At 37.2% G+C, this 19,857-nt stretch overlaps 1 protein-coding gene across 1 annotated transcript in view; it reads right to left on the bottom strand.

The window, feature by feature from the left end:
- CDH2 (cadherin 2) overlaps positions 1 to 19,857 on the bottom strand; it is a 112,780-nt gene that overhangs the window by 59,258 nt on the left and 33,665 nt on the right. The window lies entirely within an intron of this gene.

Here is a 19,857-nt window from a genome sequence, read left to right on the forward strand (position 1 = left end):
GTAGAACAGGTTTTCTTATTTTTTCACAGCAGAAGCTACTTCCTTCCATTACTCTGTTTTATGAGAATTCTGTTCTTTATTTAGACTTGAGCACTAAAGGCTGCATGGTTTATGGATACAATTATAACCACAAGTCTGTTTCCAATTTTCCAAAGCCAAACCTTCATTGTAACAGATAAAGTCAGATTTACAGGAACGAACCATGATCATGGAAGAATGACATTTGTAATATAAACATACAAAATATTATGCTACACAATCAAAAAGCATATTCAGCAGCCTTACTTAATACAAGTCCCCATGAGGTCAATTGTAGGATTTGCCTGACTGAAAAAAACAGCCTGAACCACTAAAATAATTTGTATTATTACAAATACTCTCAGACTACTCACATGCTTTGCACTGGATAAATGTATAAATCCTTGTGAAGATGCAGTCCTGGACTGTTCATATCTACATCTCAGTATTCATACATAAGCTGGAAAACTGAGATTTTATACTCCTGCTGCTAAGATCACCTTTATAGCTCTAGCTGGTATTTACATCCATGGTATTCCTACGGTGGAAACTGTCAGGATAAAAACAATTGGTAGGAAACACTAGTTAAGAAAGTATCTATGCTTGATTGCTTTATCTAGTCATCTGCTTCACAAGGAGCAAAATCACTTCAAACCTATCAGAGCAGGCTCCTAATACTACACTTGAACATTACTTCCTCTAGCTCATTTTCCCCTCACTTTTTAAATCTGTGCATTATATCCCTACCCCATTTTCTTCAGCTAAATCCCTTTTCTATCATGCAGATGCAAAAATAAATGCTAAACAAGCCTGTATTCCTGCTGTGGGATTGTGCCACCAAAGCAGACAGAAATTCACTAGAATTATATACTGCCAGCTCTGTTCTACTCCCACTGATACTCACAGACATCTTACCATACAGGAAAGAACAGAGATGCAAAGCTCCAGCATATAGCAAATATGTATGGGGAGGAGAGAAACAAAATGGGAATCCTGGCATACAATAAACATTACTGATGCTGACTGTGTGCATAACAGATTGCTAAGCAGAAGCAACAGGAATTCTAGTTCTATAATCAACAGTCTTCCAGTGTGATTCCAAATTATAGGTGTGTATGACTCATGGAGTTGGGGGTAAATCACTGCTTAAACTCAGTGATGTCAAATAAACTATACATTAACAATTAAATGTTTCTCCCTCCCTCTAAATGCAATATTCATAACACAAAGTCTGACAAGTTCCTTTTCAGCTGAAATCACAACTAAATACACTTCACGGAGAGATTTGGTTGCCTGTGAAGTTATTCAAGAGACTCAGAACCACTTCTGCTCTCATAGGAAAGTCATTCAAGTTTCTGATGGCTAGGAATTATTTCAGCATCTAAGACTTCAAACTATATAGGTTATTGCTACACTTCTTAGAAAGCGGTCACATTCCTCCCATAGAAATTCTTAGATAAAGAGTCAAAATTTGCTAATAACACTGCATAAAAACTTTGATTTTCCAAAGACTGTGTCGGTAATTTATATTAAAAGTTCAATTTCCATTTTGAGAACAGAAGAATATTCAATTTTGAGAACAGAAGAATAAAAGATAGAGAATTTAATCTTTTTGTATTAATTTGTTCCATTAAAAATGTTTTCTTTGGTCTTTATCCAATGACACAAACTAGATACATAAGAGAACCTCACATGTATTGGAAAAGGACCATCAGTTGGTGCATTTTCAGAATTTCAGCTTTCCCTTAACAAGACTGATAGTGTTAGGGGATACAGTAAAATGCAGAATGTATTCAGAATGTAAACTAACAGGTTGTCCTGTATCTTAGGACATTCACATTGTTCATATATACATGGATGCCCTGTACACACATATTATTAAATATATATGGATTCACAACAATGCCTTAGGACACCGAGTGCTATTTATCTCTGCCCTAAGTTAACTGTGTATTTAAGTCCCTGACATGGGGATGCTGCTGATGTAGTATTTATATAATGGCTTCTGTCTTCAGGGGATCCTAAGAAGCAGACTTCCAGAAATTATCTGGCATGTTTTTACCCCATTTTCTACTCAATTTATCAAATAAATATAAACATTTCAAAGACAGGAACAACTAGCTGAAGATGGTGGAATTCCTTGCAACCTACTGTAGCAAGTTCAAATGTGTCTCATCATCTAGACACTTTCTGTACTCAACTGAAACACAAATTGCTTTGCTAAAGGGTTAAGACAGACTGGGAAACCTGCCATCTAAAAATAACTCCCTCTTCACTGGAGAAGCCAGAGCCCAGACAACACAGACTAGAGGATTAACAATGAATGGTAAGTTTTAGATTAAGAAGTATCTTTCATTAGGCAACTCGTGTAGTTTTTGAAAATGACACATTACTTGGGGCAGACAAAGCCTTTTTTGTTTTAAAATCTTTCCAATGTTATTCTCAGCTGGGCAAGTATTCTTATTTTGGAGCCAAAGAAAGGCACACATACAAAGTTAAAAGATTTGCCCTGGGATACGTGCAAACCACCAGCAAACTAAGATCAAAGATCAAGTGGTTCTAGATGTAGATTTGGAGTGGGCTCCTTTCCCAGCTTACATCACTTCTCCTGATACTTCTGGAGACCTTGCACTGAACAAAGAGAGACTTGTGAAAATGCCTTCAATGAGTTTTTGCAGGGCATATTCAAATGATAAAAGTATTTTGGTGTCATCTACCCAACAAACATACTCATTGCTGATGATAAATGATATCAGTTACTCCACCACCACCTACACTGCCTATTTTTTAAAAATGTTCAATCCACTTATACAAGTATTTCCACAAAGTCAAAGAACATCCAGACACTTACAAAGAGGAAGAATGCTTTTTTAGGTTGCACTTGTGGCTATTTGGTGTTTGGGTTTGTTGGTTTTTTTGATAAAAAATTAAAATGTTACATTGAAACAGATTTGTTCTAAATAAAATTAACTGGACTAAAACAAGAGTCTGTTTTTAAGCAGTGTTTCTGAAAAGGAGAGAGAGAGAGTCAGAACAGATCAGAAGTGGTTTATACATAAATATATCCAGAGGGAAAAATTACAGAAATATTTGTTTACAGTTCTGAAGTTATGACTGCCTACACGTAAATAAGCCTAGATGAGAATTAGCATCTGAGGGTGACCAGTCCTTCAAAAGTCTCTGATCTGATATAATCCTTCCACTGAGCTATAGATAGATATCTGTGTACTTGCCCCTTGGGGACTCAGACACCAGACCTGACCTTGAATGGGCACCAGCTGGCTGGCAAAGGCTCCTGCCCTGGATGTGAAATAGCCTTGATGATACACCCAGAGTGGGTCGCAATTAGCACGGCCACTTAACAAGGAGCAACGCCTGCTCCAGCGTGCGCTGCAGTTGGCGGGCACAAACAAAAAGCTTGCCACAAATTGTTGAGCAGTGCCCAACAGAGCAGGAAGAATCCAGAGGGCAGCTTTAATAGGCCATTGAAGAAAGCTGTGATGAGCTAAGTATGAAACAGCAATGGAAATAATAGTGGAAGATTGAAAAACAAGGGTGTAAGGCCTAATATGAGAAGATGAGCCAGCTGGAAGCAGACAGGAACTAAGTCAAAAGAAGAGATTACAACACAATTCTTAGAATAATGAATCAGATAAAAATATCAGGTTCCTCTTGTCTTTAGCCTGTGATGCATTTAGTTTCATCACACACACAGGGATGCAGCTTTGCTATTTGACTGTGCTCCCTGACTGGCTCTCAGCAGTCAGCAAACTGTGCCAGCAGCTCCTGCTGTTCACCCAACAAACCCATGTCCAAACTGGAAGATGCTCAGATAGAAGATGCTTTACCTTCTCCTCTACTTCCCACAACCTCTGAAAGATACACCTCTCAAACCTAAGTCTGAAATTTAAGTACTGGACATTGTGTCACTAAGCACTGCACACAACTCCCCCTGGAGCACTGACTGCACTTCATGTGCTCTGCTTCTCTCTGGAACAACCTCACTGTGCTGTAGTGGCAGGGAAGCTACCAAGACTAAAGCACAGGGAACAAAGATCAGTGAGAAGATGGTGTGTGAAGTTTCCAGTTCGTATGCTTAACAGAAAAAAAGGGACTTGTGATTACAAAAGGAAATCAATGGGAAAGAGATGCCATTAAGGGTTATTAGTGTTTTGTTGGGTTTTTTTTCTAGTGAAAACACACAGTTTCTCTCAAAATGTCCAAGCAGCCAAAAATCTCATAAATTCACGCAACTATAACAAAGCACTCTCCAATCAGGACTCATCCAGGTTTAAAATCACATAATTATTTAGTTTAGAAAAGACCTTTAAGATTATTGAGTCCAACCATTAACATGACACTGTCAAGAGCACCCCTAAGCCATGTCCCTAGGTGCCACATCTACATGTCTTTTAAACACCTCCAGGGATGGTGACTCAACCACTACCCTGGGCAACCTGTTCCAACGCTTGACAACAGTTTCAGTGAAGATTTTTTTTTCCTACTCTCCAATCAAAACCTCCTCTGGCACAACTTGAGGCCAAAAAGTACCAGCTGCTCAGTACTAGCTAACAAAAATACATCATCTTGCACTCCAAGTCTTATAAAAGCCAGTCTTAAATAAAGATATTTCTTTCTTTACAGAAGGAAGATTTATTCTCTTTTAAAATTTCTGAGATTTGAGGTAAGGCAAGAACATAGACCCAAGGGAGCAAAATTAGCAGCGGGAAGCTGAGCCCTTCAGACAAGCTGGCAGAAGAGATCACATACTCTTGAAGAATATCTAACTGCAGAAGATCTGTTGCTTGGAAGGAGGTCCATCCAAATTATGTATGAAATAAGTGTCCCTGATATTTTTGCTTTGAGACTAGGGAAAAAAATATTTTACATACAAGATTTCTTTATCAAATTCATTTATTCTATTAATGCTTTTAATTCCTTTGATTCAACCTCTTCAGAAGTCATTTTTTTTCTGACTAACAGGAAAGAGAAAAACATGTACCAGGACACAGGAGTACCAGGCTAGCAGAGAGAAATCTGGTAACTACAGACTTAACTAGGCTTGTGCTTTTTGTACTTCACTATATCAGATTAGAATCAGATGATGCAGAAGGTAGGACATGAAGGACATAGGTTGTTCCAGTAAGACTACTAGATCTGCTACAGGATTTGGTTCTCTAATTATTTATACAGCTCCTAAGAGTTTATTTATTAAGCATTTCACTAAATGGTCTACATGGTAAACTGACTGAGCAGAAAGAATCAGCATAGAATTCTATCCTGCCTAAAAGAAAAATCACATCAATAACATCTATAAGGCTATTTTCATCTGGCAGTATTGTTATGAGAAAAATGAAGTATTTCTTATTGTAGACAGCATTCTCACAATCTGGATATATGATGTATTTAAAACGAGTCATGTAAAAACCATCTAAAATAAATATCTGGCATTCCTACTGCGTTCTGAAATGACCTTCAGTGGTAACAATTATGCCCTTCCAGATGCATGGGCGAACATGGTATCTTCCATCCTGTCACTAACAGATTGTCACTCTGACAATGATTTACAGTGACCACAGTTAATGAGTAAGATTGCATAGTGAAGAACACAATGTTTCTCCCTATCAACTTGCTGAAGTAACTGTAAAGGCTGAAAGAGGATTCACAAACCAAACAGTTTGATAAGAACAAAACAATTCACTATGTTCAAAGAAAACACTTTGTTTCCTTTTCTAGGACACCTCACAAGTTTAGGTTTTAGAAGCCTACAACAGCATAGCTGCAAGAGTCACTCTGAGCACTCACAGGAGCAAATACGCCTGCAGATAAGTATGGGCCTGAGGGTCAGATTTGCCTCTGGAATATTAAGTTGGTGAATCAGTTTCTATCTTTTTTAGCTTGTTACTTCAAAGGTAGTTCAAGGGTTAGGAAATGAGTACCAATTCAAACTAAACTCATAAAGGATTATTGGGAGTGGAGCAGATCATAGTTTTGTTTTACCAACAGCCTTTGCAGAAATGTAACATCTGTGTTTCTTGCATTTCAAACTGTGACATTCCAACTTGTAAACTCCTTTAATGTAGTCTGTAATATACAAGGCGTCAGTTGCCAAAATTGACCATTCCATTATAGGTTTTAAACTCTGTATTATTTTCTTTACAAGAAAAGCCTGAAATTACATTTTGGTATTTACTTGCAAGTCCATCTGTGTCCTCTCCTTGCCCACCCCTTGCTCCTGGCTGTGTTGGCTTCTGACTGGTGCTGAGCAACCTGCTGTTTTTTGCCTTTATTAATACTTCAGTGGCTTTCTGCTGAACAAAGAAAGCCTCATCATCGGGAGGCAAGACCACAAATCCCAGCTTCACTATATATAACCAGCCTAGTTACTTACCAACATTATTATCACAAGAAAAGAAAACTGTTCTTATGGAAACAGCATAAAAGTTACTAGAAGATTTACTGCTCGGCTCTAAAAGGTATTCATGGAACAGCTGGACAGATAACAATGCAGGAACAAAAAAAATATTCACTCTGTTAATCTTACAGCGTAATCTTACAGCGATGAGCCTGCCCTGTCATTAAGTCCCTACAGCTAACTTTTCCTCATTAGAAACTAACATTCAAAGAGAAATTAAATTATGCTATAAGTACATCTATTTCCATCAACCTCTTAAAACCGACTACTTCATTGTAGATGTTAATATGTTACTTCTGAATTCAACTCCCCAAGAGAGGGGGAAAAAATACTACAACTACTGCTGAGTCAGATGCTTGTTTAATGCTACCAGTGGACAAAATCTTAGTGGAGAGGAAAGACTTCAGCTTTGCTATTTACTATCAAGGTGGGCAATAAACATTTCCATGTTTACACTATGGAAAACAATCCTTTCATCTCTGAATCTGAATCAACCAACTGCAAAATGCTTTTTAGAAATCCTTTTTAGTGGATGAAAGCATCTTTTAAGTCATACATTTTACAAATGGGTAATTTTGCAAGCAATGGAAAAAACCCCACCAAATCTAATATAACAATTGTTAGCTTTTAAACAAATAATTACCCCTTCTTGAACAGAGACACATGTAAATTCATTTATCTCCTTAATGCTTTTACAATTCTGCTTCAAACCCAAAATTTTCAGGACAGGATATGCTAGACAATATGCAGTAGGCATAATATTTTTAGCCTGTCCATGATAGAGAGATGATAAATACAATGAGAAACCCATGGCTATGCCCAGGAGCATGAGAAGTCGGGGAATACTTTGGATGTCCCTTTGAACTTTTAAGAATTAAAGGCTAATCGCCTTTTTAAAACGGAGATTGCTTAAAGCTTTCCGCAGAAGATAAAACCTTTACTAGATGAACCACATCTGTTCATCACATCATTCAGAGACAGCCACACCAGTCATCTTGGAATGAAACACAGCAAATCTGGGTGGAGGCTAAAAAGTGATTATTCTGACTTCAGTCCTTGCACACAGTGTTCAGCGTGAGCCCCCCGAGCTCAATGGGAGCTTGTGCTCATCCACCCTTTCCCAGCCCAAGCCCTCATCTAATTACAATTTCTGCATCCTCTGGTCCTGCAGAACTCCCCCTTACCTTCCCTTGTGTTAAAGGCACTGAAGACAGTAATTTACGTCTAATTAACGGAACTGAGTCATAACGAGCTCCTTTCTTTTACGAGACTTGAATGTTAAATGTGCGAAGTAACCAATGAAACCCGGCTTTTAGTCCCGCTCCTGTGTTAAGCTCCTGCAGCACAAAGCTGTTATTCAGGCCTTGCTTTGCATACAGTCGGAGGGTCGGGGGTTACTCACACTGACAAATTCCTCAGATGGCACACACAGAGCCACCAGCTCCAATATTTTAGCTATGCAGCCATGCTGAAACAGGCTCATCCCTAGGGACCCGCTGATTTTCTTCCCCAGCTTTGGGAGGGTATCCTTTTCTCCCTGACTGAATTTGACAGGCCCTTTAGGAGGGATCAATTTCCACGCCACAGAGACAAAAGGCGGGATGAAAGTTGGAAGGCAGGCGCACAAAGAGCTGCACATCTGCCCAAAGAGCAGCACCATAAAGCAGTTCTGCTGCTGATCCAAGATGAACCACCAAGATGTCATGAGGTAAACCAAGGCTACCAACAAAACCAACTATGTGGGAACAAAACCATGCATGAAAACATAAGAAACTCAGTCTATGAAAGCAGCAACTGTTGCTGTGCCAGTGAATCGAACCATAAAAAGACAAAAAACCCAAAATGTATAAATATACCTAAGTATCATCTCAAAAGGCAAGGCAAGTTCTTCTATCATGTTTTCATCATTGTGTTTTAAAAGTTACGCAGACAATGATGACCATGTGCAGATTACGCAAATACTGATTTGTTACTATAAGCAGAAAGACAAGAAAACAGCCCAAGAAGGACCATAAATCTACAGTCCTAAACAACTTTGTCCTTCCATGTCCACACAAGACACGGTAAGTTTGGAAGTGTGGTCAAATGGATGCTTCCACCTGCACAGCACAGATGCTTCTGCACATCTACTCAACTACACATGAATACATGAAAGAAAAGGTTTCTATTCTACTTCATAGTCTTGGGTCTTCCTGCTTAATTTTACAAAAATTACAAATACAGGCTCGTTTGTCAGCTACTAGATACAATAAAGACTGAGAATTATCTCTATATTAAAGCAATTCTGAATGCTTGTAACGTGAGCTTTAAAAACTCATTTTTTCAAATTAAATTTAGGATGAGAATCTTCTTTAATGTTCAGCTATTATGCCTGACATCAGGTGACACATAAATATTTATGTATCAACCTATTATTTTTATCTGTAGTTCACCTAAAGTGAAAAGTAGTGAAAACAAAATTAAATCTTCCATTATATTTACTAGTATTGAAATCCAGTTTGCATGAAAACTTTCACAGATTAGACTTTGTGTCATTATTGTCACCTTACCAAAAGCAAATTAAACTTCCATATATACCATTGCTTCTAATTTCGAACTCAGCCTCTCTAAAAGTGCCATGAGCAACAGCTTAAACTGGCATAACATTTAGTTTTCAGTTGTTCTGACTTACCTGCCCAGTCCCTCTACATCACTCTTTTTGCACAAACTTGTGCTAGTAAGACAAAATCCAAAGATCAGAGTCTTTATACGATGAAATTAACGTAATTATGATTTACTGCATAGACTTTTAGGGTTTTTTTGTTGTAACAAATTGAATGTATTAAGCAAAACCTACACAGTTCTCTTTCCTCTCGTGTCTGTCAAAATAACTGAGGCACATTAAGTTAGTAATCTAGTTACTTGGTAAAAATATTTAATTTGCTTAATAGAAAGAAAAGTTTGTTATTTTTCAATGGGGTAAAAGCACCATTTGTTGAAACTGAATTTCATTAAGAGCAATTTTAATTTTACAGCTATAAGAAATGAAAAAACAATGTACGTTTAAAGAATAATGCTTGTCAAACATTCATTTTGTTAATGTACTATTCTAGTCTTCCATGTTAATGGCTTACTAAATGTACTTTTCAAAGGAATTTAACATATAAAGAAAACAATTTAAGCATATCCCAGTATATTAAAACTAATCCTTACTTGAAAAAATACTGGTAATGAGCTAAGCTAGTAAGTGGAACTGCATTCAGAAGCAATACAAGTTCCCAATCAATTAAAGATATGATTAATCAAACATGAGAATCTTAGTAAAACTACTGCAGCCTCTTTAAACCTAACCATCAAAAGCAAGATATATAGTTTTCCTTTTCCCCACACGTTATTTTTCTTTATATGTAAATATAGGAAAAGAAGACAACGTATCAAGAACCACATATCACGAGTTTTTCAAGGATCCTATTCCTCCTTTCTCAATCATTCCAGTTCTGCTCCTTTCAAACCGAGTCAAATGGATTTGCAAAGGTTGATTATCATCATTTGCATGTAAAATGCATTTTTACCAGAGAAGCACACAGGGCAGATGAAGAGACAAGGGGGAGGGAAGCTGCTAATAAAAACATACACCAGACATGAGAGATTGTTTCCAAAATTGTTCTCCCCCAATATGAGCACACAGCTACAGCACAGAAATGGAAATTTGCTGATGAGACCACTCTGCTTGCTAAGAGCATAAGACTCACACTAAAGTGTACCACAGTTTCTCAGAAATTCCCAGTGCACAGTCGTCTGGAAGAGATATTTTTGAAATAGTATACAGAGTGCTTCTACAAAAAAGCACACTGTAAGGTACATCACAGATTACATGGCTCTAGCTCTGAAAGAAAAAATAAAAAGTCTGACCAATAATGCTACACATATTTTCTACTTCAATATTTGCAAAGGACTTTAATAATTACAAATCTGACGTAACATTTATTTGATCCACATTATTTTCTACTCTAGAATGTCAATATTTTTAACACATTATTTATACAAGTAAACTAAATTATGAAGAAAACTTTGACAGACTATGTGTCCATGGATGTATTATTGTGCTAAACTCAGACTGCTTCAATGCATGCTGTACAAGACCAGTGAGCATCTTTCATTCACTATGAAAACTGAATATAAAAGCCTGATTTCTCATGTAGCTAAACGTTTAATTGTGTATAAGAAGGACCTACTCCTAAAATTTAAGAGTGGTGGTCAATGAAATTTTAATGCTAGACAAACATGCCAGATAGGATTCATTTTTGCAATTTAAATCTCAAGTCTCTTTTTTTATGCAGCAATATAGTCTACTATTTAAAAGACAAGCAAAGCAAAACTTGCAAATCTATGGGAAATTTTATTTTGAAACAGGGGTAAAGATGGATGGAACACTGCTAAAAAAATGGTGTGTTTTGTTTTGTTTTGTTAACAGGTGTCTTCAAATGGGAAGCTCTTCTGCTGACTCTTCCAAACACCAAGTTCTTAATTCTCAGTTATTGGCTCCACCTTATTAGAAACTCTATTCTTAACTCAAATATAAAAACTCTTTTGTTCCTATACTAAGAGAACAACCAACAGGAACAATAACAGCAACAAAAATTCAGGCTGGAGAGACCTAGTTTTAGGCCTCATCTCTACAAAAGAGTCTTTTTAATTGCTCAGTCAGATTCTTTTGCATTTGTGCCCCAATGCAGCTGCACCAAAGCCAAACTCACAAAATAAAGGATGCAGCATTTTTCAGGAAAGCGAAATATGTGCACTGCAACTACGACAGCATTACAGGAAGGCAGGATTTTCAATTAAAAATCAATTGTTTTCCACATCCTTAAGGCTTTGTTTTATAAAGCTTCTTTTTAGAAAACACAATTAATGTCAAATAGATTAAATTAAGTGTTTTATAAAGGCATCAGTGGGGTCATTTTGCTGTTTTTGGTTTTTTTTTTGTGGTATTAGTTTATCTTTACATAATATGGTTTCAGCATAAAATGTGAAAATGCTCTGAAGTTCAAAACTGTGGCCAATGCATTTTTCCATGACTGAGAAAAAGGAAATATGCACTTTTCCTATACAGAGAAAGATGTCTTGAAGGTGTTGACATAGTCATACTAAGTAAAGAGACAAGATCCAAGAACTGGATACCAGATCCATCTTTTAAACATTACCTCTCTTTTACACCATAGTTAAATTGTAATAAATTTTGTACAAAGAAGTTCATCATCATGATAACATTAAAAGAAAAATTAAATAAATATGGACTTCTCTGCCAGTACCAAACCCAAATACTACTCATCTCAGGCTTTTATTAAGGAGATAATGATGACCACTGCATCTTCCAATCTTCTCTGCTTTCTAAGTTATCCCAACTTACAAGTCTGAAATGTAACACTAAACACATTTAAAAATACATTATTTCAACACTTTGGGACATGGTGAATCAAAGGCTTTTTGCTCCTTTGTGAAATTTCTGAATAATTATATTAACAGAGACATGCAAAGCCTCTTTTCAGAAAGGGAATGTGTTGCTGCTTTCAGAGCAGAATTCACATCACAGTACACATTTGATGAGTATAGGACTCAACTGGATAATGTTTTCACTGTACTGCCAAGCACAGTATAAATCCTGGATCACAATTAAAGTGTCCCATAGCTCTGCCACAGCAGCTAAAATTCCTTAAGGAATTCCTCAAGGACCAAGTACAGTGCTGGTATGTCCTGAAGGGACCATGAGGGCAGAAACATTGTGTTTGTGACTGAGGCAGGGCAATATACTGCATAATACATGGTTCTCCCTGGTGCTCATCTCAGCAGCAAAAACATGCTGACAAATAAAGGGGGCATTTAATTTTGCCCAAAATTAAGCATGACTTCCACCAGCAGGGGAACAAGAACAGAACACAATAAACTAATTCTAAAATTGCAGTGCTATTTTATAGGGGGGAAAATGGTAGTATCCCAGGAAGGTTCTTCTCTAGCTTAAACTATTATTTGGTTGGGTTTTATTCAAGTGCAACAGAGTCTTTATCACATTAAGTAAGCGACTGTCTCAGTATTGGGTGGACCAGTTATGTATATTGGAATTAAGTCTTTGTAAATAGAAACTCCAAACTTCTGCTGAAGGTTTTTGTTTGTGTAGTTCTTCAGTTCTCTTACCTCTGTGCAGAGCTAGCGTGATGTGCCCACAATTGTTGAAAGAATAAAGAAAAACTCTCGTCTTGAAAATATTGAACTTAAACTACAAACTTCCAGAGAAACTATTCTCATTCATATGGTCTACACAGGGCTTTTTTTGCCTCATATTATACAGATTATTTCTCTAAGCATTGATTCTTTCAGGTATGAGCAATTATAAAGAAACCAAGATTTATGGATGAAATAATCTCAAATCTAACCAGTCATCATTTTACTAGGGACTGCTCTACTCTCCATGTGGTAGTAGATACAATACAATACAATATTAATGACTTAAAAAAGGAAATAATCATGCTGTAGAAAGCAAAAACATGGCTAATTAGTTGCATATAAAAAATTATTTCCCGTGCAAAGAGAATGAGTGTGCTTGCAAAAAAATCTTTGCTATCCTGAATACACTTTGTTAAACAGAATTATTTCATTAATAAATATCCAGCATCTAACATCCGACCAAGTCTGTTTCAAGCACAGGGAAAAATATTTTGGATAAACTGTGTTATCTGGTGATTTACATTAAAAACACCCTAAACCAATAAATCTTTAAAGATGAACAAAACGTTTAGAACTGTTCTTCCAACAGGGTTGTAAAGGATTACTTCACTCACTGAAGCTGGTCAGAGAGCAAACTACTACCAGTGATTATATTCTCATATTTCAACCGCAAGTCACAGTAAAAGAGACACAGGATTGGAAAGGGGCACTAACTGCAGAAAGGAAGCTAAAATTCAAAAAGAATACACATAATGTCAACTTTTTCAACTTTTGTTTTCTCCTTCACAGTCCAAAAGTCAGTTTTCACAGAAGGGAAAAAATGGGCACAAGGATATCCAAAAAGAGCTGGGAACACACAAAAACAAGCAGCTGTTGCAATTTTTTACTCTTTTTTTTTTTTGCACTGGACATGTACCTCTCCATCTAACAAACTTCAGTCTCCTGATAAGAGAGCTCTTAACACATCTACAGGAGACCTCCCAAAACACACAAAACAAGAAACAAAAATCACAGTAATTGAACAGCTATCCTCATTGCAACTGAGATATAGAGCTACTATAAGGCATCTGGCTGTAGAGACAGGGAAGTCATGGTTGCTCAATAATTCTGCTCAACCAGAAAAAATAAAAATCTGTGACTGTGAGATTTAACCTATCAAATAACAATTCTGGAGGGCAATAATCCTTTTATTTGCTTCAGTCTAGAAATTTGTCTTTCCTCAATGGTGCTTACAGGCACTCACAGTGGGAACAATGAAAGTCAAACCACATATTTCTTAGAGGGCTGCTGTTAAATTTGGAAAAGCATACATAATTCGGGGGAAAGAAAAAAAAAATCATTCTTGCTTGCAGTGATTTCTTGCAGACATCTGCCAGATGGGACAATTCCCCAGACTGATCTGTTTTCCAATTCTGTTTCAGATACCAAGCTTTCCTAAATAATTTTAATTGTCTGACATAAAATGTCTGGCAGTAAATCATAAATATTTCTTCTATAACTTGGTGTAAAAATTTTACCAGTTCTCACTGGAATATGTGTTGTCATGATTTACATATTTGTAATAACTTCTTTCTTGCTTTCTGTCAACTGCTCCTTGATCTTTGTTTTAAAAACACCATTCAAACATACCAAGTGACTAGAGGTTACCAGGTCAAGAAAACAGAGCAACAAAAGGACTACAGATCTATCACCTCTCTGATAACTGGACTATGGCTAAATTGCTATGCTTCTTTAAATCAATCCCCCCTCCATCAAAAAAAATCCCCTAACAGTTGTTGCAACCAAAAGATGCAGATGCTTCATTTTAAGTCGATGCAATACTAAAGATGACTTTCCTTTTCTAATGGCAAACAGTGGAAAAAAGAACACATAGCTACATTATCCAGAAAGATTGAAGGTAGGATAATTAGTGATAATTAGCCATATTCTATTATCCTCCCTAACTAGTATTCCAAATCCATTGTTTGTCAAAGTCTAAAAAAGAGAAGGATAAAGATAAACCAAAAGGAAGTTAAACAACAAACGTAAGAAGTTGCCTGGCAAGAGCAATTAACACTGGATGACTAAAGAGCTGAACATAGTGGTTCACATATCCTAGTGAAGCAACAACTGAGGGAGGCATGATATCATCTGCAAAGTATTTGAAGGACACCCAATACGGAGGAGGATGAGGAATTCTGTAAGGCTGCACGACCCGTGAGGGTGCCACGAGTGCACCAGCCTGTGACGACAGGAGCAATGGAAGCAGAATATCAGCAAGAGTCTTTAATAAGAATCACTTAGCATGCAGCTATGTTTGGAAGAGTAACACTTCCCCTGACTCTTGTAACTCCCAAAACCTTGCACCACCTCTGGGAAAAACCAGCCCTTCATGGGGGAACAGCTCTTAGCTCTTTGCTACCTATGTGACAAAAGCCAGTCTGGGTTGTTCACCCGCAGATTTATTTTCTTCTCTGCAATCTTGGTGTTTTTCCACATGGGCTTTGCTGGTATGGCAGGAATTACAAAATAAAGATTTAGAAATCCCTGTCAGAATGGCTGTTCTGGGATGATGTTAAGTGTTTCCTCCAAAATTTTGTCTTCAACTCGGACACTGGCCACACAAGAGATTTTTTTTTTTTCTTTTTTAATAAAATTCATAAACAGGAATAGCAAAAGAAATTCCTAGAAAAATCCTTCTAAAACATGAAAAAAATCCAAACCCCTTAAATAAAAACCCCACAATAAACACATGGAACAACAACACTCCACTTACATCCCCAGAAGAATCAGGAGGCAATATTCTGATGTGCTCCGGGGATGAACACCTTACACCACACACATAAATAAGTGAGAGAAATAAGAACATCATCATTTTTTTGTTTTTTCTAGGTGGTGAATAAAAGTTACATCAGCATCTGAAAACTATCCATAAAACCATTCTATGAATCACTTTCCAGAGACTGCACTGAACAGGGCAGAGACAAAACAGCAAGGGTGCTGAACCTGCATATTCATGCATGTGCCAAACAAGTCTAAGATAGAGCAGATGACAGAATGGCTTAAATCCCAGAAGTTCATGTACTTGTATGTAGGAATTTCCTCAGATCGGCTTTCTAACTAGCATCAGTTTCAAAAAACTCTCAGGGGGAAAGAAAAAGATCAGTTTTTTGGCTATGTTTCACTCATGAAAGCTCACATACAACTCCACAAGATCAAGGATGAGGCATCTGCTAAGGTTCAAGGTTAGCAACATCAACACTCTGGGAGAGCAAATTTACATCTAGGCTTTGAAAGGGCTGTGATTCTCAGCTTCACTAAACTAGAGAGGGAGATAAAAAAATAAATCTACCGAAAATAAGAGAAGTTACCTAATCACCCAGGAAAAAAAAAACCCAAATAAAAAAACAGAACAGCCCCAAACAACGAAAATACAAATGCATCATTGGATATACAGTTCATAAGAATGAAGGAGACAGTTCTGTGTATACAAAAGGAAAGGTGAAGAATGGCATTACAGCATCACCCTACCTTAAAAAAACCTTTCTTGAACAAATTATGCATTGATTGTCAACTGTGAGCCAAATGCAAGAAGCCAATGCACCTGTGGGAGTGCTAAGCAGAATTATTTTTGGAGGATGATGGGATAGTTGATATAAGTACCAAGATAAAACAGTTTATTTTATTTATAAGTATACGGCGTATCTCTTACAGTACGGCCTCAACAGCTCCACTGGGCAAATCTGCCAGGACCAGAGCTGCAAAAATAAAGGCTTAGATGAATCCACACAACATTTAATATTGAAGATGATAAAGCAAAATGCACTTTAAACTTAGGTTCCAGACTGAAAATGCAAGACCCAGCAATTAGAGGGAACATAATTAAACTTGCACAGTAAGCATATTTGATGCATATCTCACTGCTGAACAATAGACTGGGAAGTACAAAGCCATTTTCACAGACATGCTTTATAGAATACATGCACACAGACATTGAATGGAGCACCCTCTGTTGACTTTTTGTTATTTCCTTGTCTCAATCCTAAATATACCACAGGTTTCAACTCAGCATATAGCCTCCCAACCAGGCTTGTTCGAATATCCTAAAGAGTGCTCTGGTAACACTGACCTTTGATGTTTGCTGTGCACAGTAATTATGTTTAAAAGGAGAAAACATCATTACTTTCCTCTAAATGTGATCTCTAAGTTATCTCTTAATAGCTGTAAATATAAATAAGGGCCCAAATAATGTCAGATTTATGTGATGCTTTTGCCTAAAAAAACCCCCAAAAATATTTCTAAGGTCAATTTTATCTAAACAAGTAATGTAATAATTTTTGTCTGCCAGTTTTTACTATAGGGTGCTGTCCCAAAGAGCTCCCCCACAGCCCTGCCATCAGCCTTCTCTGACCATCCCCTCTGGTTTTTCTCTGTAATTTAGGTACAGTTCACAGAATTCACATTTATTCACATTTCCTTTCTTGAAGTCGAATTTTAAATCTTTATTCACTATAGCATCCCTTGGCTCCACACACCAGATGACACTTAGATTTTACCCTGTCTGAGGGATGGCACTCACTAGCTTGTGATCACTCCTTAATATGACTACTTCCCCCTTTAGTAACCAAGTTCTTAAACAAAACTCCCATTATTTTACTTTTCCTTCTATCGAGTAATGTTTACTTGCAGCCTCCAATACAAATGCAAAGCTAGGAGAAGGATACATACGCAGGTTACCCAATCCACAAATCCTGGACAGGCTGTCAAGTAAGATGCTTACTTACTGTCCTTTTAGACAGTGCCAAAATTACATTTCATCCTTTACTACCCTCCCTCCTCCCATAAACATACCTCTGGCAGAGGTTGTCAAGTAGAAGCATCTTAAATGGGCCATCTGCATGGAGTGAATTTCATCCACAAACCCCATTTACTGCTACTCAGTATTTGTATATTTTGTGCATGAATCTTCTGCTATATAATTTATGCAGTCAGTTCAAAAGTACACAGAAGTCATTAGATGCAGCTGAACATTTAGTCTACTCAGATTTATGTTATGGAACTCTGAGCAGCATCAGAAATGATATTATCTGATTTGCAGCAGAGAAGGGAAGAAAGCGTGCAGGAAGGATCTTCAGTCAAATAGATCCTTGCTTTCCTCAGCTAACATTATGCATTTCAAAGTTGCTCTTTGAAAAAAAACCAAAACAACAAAAGTTTATTGCAATGCCACACAAATGGCATTTTGGTCACCTCCTTCCTGGATACTAAGCCACTGCCCTAGAACAATCAACTTCCCAAAACTTCATGGAAACCAAGAAGCTTTAGCCTATGTCCCAATAGCTGATGTGTATGTGCAAAGCATGATTTGGTGTCAAAATGACCATGTCAGAATCCAAATAAAGTTCAATTAAAAAACACAAATGAAAAAAAAAACCCTAACAGCTCATTAAAACAGTGGTTTTGTAAACACAAACCATTAAAGAAACTGAATTTTCTACCTTTCTAAAGTTAATACAGCTGTGAAAAATAGTTCATACACAAAACTCAGCAAGAATCCTTATTTTTTGTAATCAATTAGAAATTAGTTTTAAGAAAATTATCTTATTGTGTTAGAAATTGTGCTTGCTTGTGTATTTCCAGTTCCTTATGCAATGAAAACATGCCATAGACAATTACATATGTACATTTATCAATGCATGTTTCCAAAACTGCACAAAACTTACAACTTCTGCCTTTAACCCTCTTGCACAAAGGCAAACATTCCTGTTTACAGATGCCTCATTCTGAGGCAATACTTTACTGGAAGGGTTAAGCAAAAAATTTTTGGTACATTTTGGTTAGCCAGCTTGCAAACTAAAAAGGAGACCAAGATAAACTTAACATCTTCTGTAGCTATAGTGGTTTTCCTTCAGTATTATTTCTGTAGCTGCTGACAAGATTTATCTCGAAAGAACTTCGTGTTTAAAGTACGCATATTATTCTACCATTAATAAAATACAATTATCCACTTTTGGTTTTTAACTGAAGCCATTTCAAAATTCTCTAGCACTGTTACAGTCCACAAACAAAACAATAACCCACAGCTGATGGGAAGGGGACAGGAGTGCTCGGAAAAAGAGGAGAAGGGTCTTGCTAGACAGTTAATAAAAAAAAATAAACCTACATATGTCCAGTGAGCATGACAAATGGTGAGGAGATAAACTGACTCATTTTCTAACACTTCAGTCTTGGCGTTTGACCAAGAGGTCTCTTCCTGGCAAGCAGCCCTGCAGGCTACCGACACTCAAAACATCTGTAAGCATAAACTTCTTCTGGACATTTATTCATGCTTAACATATGAGATCATTAACTTTTTTCCTAATTGCAGTCTAAGTGAGTGGATTTAAAAAATATATATATAAAAATGAAAGACAGAGACAGAGTATTCAGCTAAACAGGTCCAGCTACTGCAACAGCAGCAACCAAAATGCAGCTGCTCATGTCTGGGGATCTACCAGTGCCAGTGCATTTAAGTGGGCTGGTGCTCAGGCCTTCACCACACAGCTGCTGCCCAACTCTTTTAGCCCATTAGGAGGGATTTTGACAGCAAAGGCAAACCCACATTTTCTAAAAAATCAGCTTTTCACTGAGCACTAAGGCAGTTGGACTTTGGTGCTTTGTTTGTTCTGTAAGAAGGTACAATGTTTATCTAGAAATTTTTCAAAACTTATATTATCTTGGTCCTGTTGTGTTGTATTTTAAGGCTATAGCAGCGGTGAGAAGGATAATGCAGCACAGTTCCTCACATAATGGAGAAGCAAGAGACAAAGAGAGCTTTATTTAAAGAAGCACTGCAGTTTATAGAGGGTAGTATGTGAAAAATAAAGTTGAAAAGACTCATTGGTCAAAGAAGGCAACACCTCTTTAAAAACATGCTTTCTGAAAACATCACATCTCTCACACACCCTGCAGGTGTCTAATCATTGTTATAATTCTTGTCCTTGTGAAGGCCTGAGAAACTCAAGGCTTCAAGGCTGCATTTTCCCTGGCTCCCAGCAGCATCCAAAAACAATTTGATATCTTTGTCATGTCAAGTCAAGAGTGTCCTCCCCCACCATATTACTAGCTTAAAATGCAGGCTGATGTTAGCCTTATTGTTGTTGCAAAGTTAAAAGTGGGGCCAGAATTTCACTCTCTGTTTTCAAACTGATGCCACTTCTCCCCACCCTGTAATCTCACTTTAAGAATAAGCACAGCCCTTTGAG

This window comes from Erithacus rubecula (assembly GCF_903797595.1).
Source record: "Erithacus rubecula genome assembly, chromosome: 3".
NCBI lineage: Eukaryota > Metazoa > Chordata > Aves > Passeriformes > Muscicapidae > Erithacus > Erithacus rubecula.